At 36.8% G+C, this 1,408-nt stretch overlaps 1 long non-coding RNA gene across 1 annotated transcript; it reads left to right on the top strand.

The window, feature by feature from the left end:
* Window positions 1-444: 444 nt before the first annotated feature.
* Window positions 445-1,408, top strand: LOC118751133. The gene is made up of 3 exons (XR_004994482.1): window positions 445-649; window positions 706-901; window positions 962-1,408. It is a non-coding gene; the product is annotated as an uncharacterized LOC118751133 (long non-coding RNA).

Below are 1,408 nucleotides of genomic sequence, written 5' to 3'. Positions count from 1 at the left end.
TTCTCATGGCCCACTCCACGAAGCTTAGAGTAGAGTAATGTCTTTTAAGAACTTAAAAATTATCCTGGGTTATCAGGTGTCTAGCAATATATAGTGTTGTTCCGATACGACCTTGTACTCAATACCTGTACTCTTTAAAAATATTGAAGAAAAGTATCAATGCCACAAATGTTTCAGAGAGAAGTACTCGATACTTACTCATATCGAACTCATTGTAAGTACTTATGTCATGCGAAAAAAACGGAATCGGTTCGAGCACTCTCCAACCAAAACTTACTGCAAAAGTAGCCACAACTCTGTATCTTGCAAAATTTTAATAATTGACTAATACGGGAATGCGGGAAATGACACTTTCTTTATTAGCCAACTTAAAGTGGTGCAAAAACCACATCAGTATGATTCATATATTGTCAGAACCGTACTTCAGAATTTTTGGAAACCAGGGGCCGAATCACGGCTCTCGTGATCGAGTAATATTTTTCAAAATTTTCTGTTTTGGCATCACCGCATTCGGGATCGAGTAAAATTTATCGAAATTTGGCATCACCCCATTCGATATCGAGCAGACGTTCGAGTAGAATTATTCAAAACACCATTCGACAGTAAATTTTGCATCGAGAAGTGGGAAATTAAAATAAAACAACAAAATGTGAGTATATTTCTAGTAAAAACTATTGCAAACTTTAATATCTTTTTATATTTAAGGACAAACATAAACAAAATCAACAAAAAACAAAAAAGTATTATGGCGGAATATATGCAGGAGCACCCGGATTTGGCCAGAAATATTCTGCCAAATTGCGCTCAAGGAAGAACCGTTGCTCAAAGATTGTGGGAGCAACTTTCCTTAAAATTAAATTCTGCTGGTCCGCCTACAAAAGAACTTAAAATGTGGTGTAAAGTAGGTTGTTTTGAATTTATATAATCAGAAGTTAGTGTATTATTTGGCTTAAAACTGTAGGTATTTGCAGACCAAAAGCAGCACGTTAAAAAGAAGCTGTCTTTTAATAAAGCTTCTAAGCAAAAGACCGGAAGTGGGCCTTACCAAGAAAAGCTTTTGACGGCGTCCGAGGAGCTGCTGCTGCAAAAGCGATAACGTAGCAGCTAATTGCAAGACGGAGGGTACTGATGTGGACATATGCCCCTCAAACTCAAGCTCCGAAATCACGTACTCGAACGCAGGTTTTGACAGTCGGAAACGTTTTTTGAATCTGCAAATAAAGAACTTTAACGTATGAAACAAATACCTACTAGAAAGGTTAGAATCATTAAAACTTACGCTGCTGCTGGTAAACTTAAGGGATTGCTTTTGCCACGTAATCCTCTCCGTATCTGCACTTGTCTGACTTCATTATCAGAATAAGACGAGCTCGAATAAAAAAATACTGAAATATTCATTTTATAATAA

This window comes from Rhagoletis pomonella, unplaced genomic scaffold (genome assembly GCF_013731165.1).
Source record: "Rhagoletis pomonella isolate Grant_MI unplaced genomic scaffold, Rhpom_1.0 Rhpom_scaffold_00555, whole genome shotgun sequence".
In the NCBI taxonomy this organism is placed as follows: Eukaryota; Metazoa; Arthropoda; class Insecta; order Diptera; family Tephritidae; genus Rhagoletis; species Rhagoletis pomonella.
Note: the sequence above shows the minus strand (reverse complement) of the source record. Positions and strands in the feature narration are given on the sequence as shown.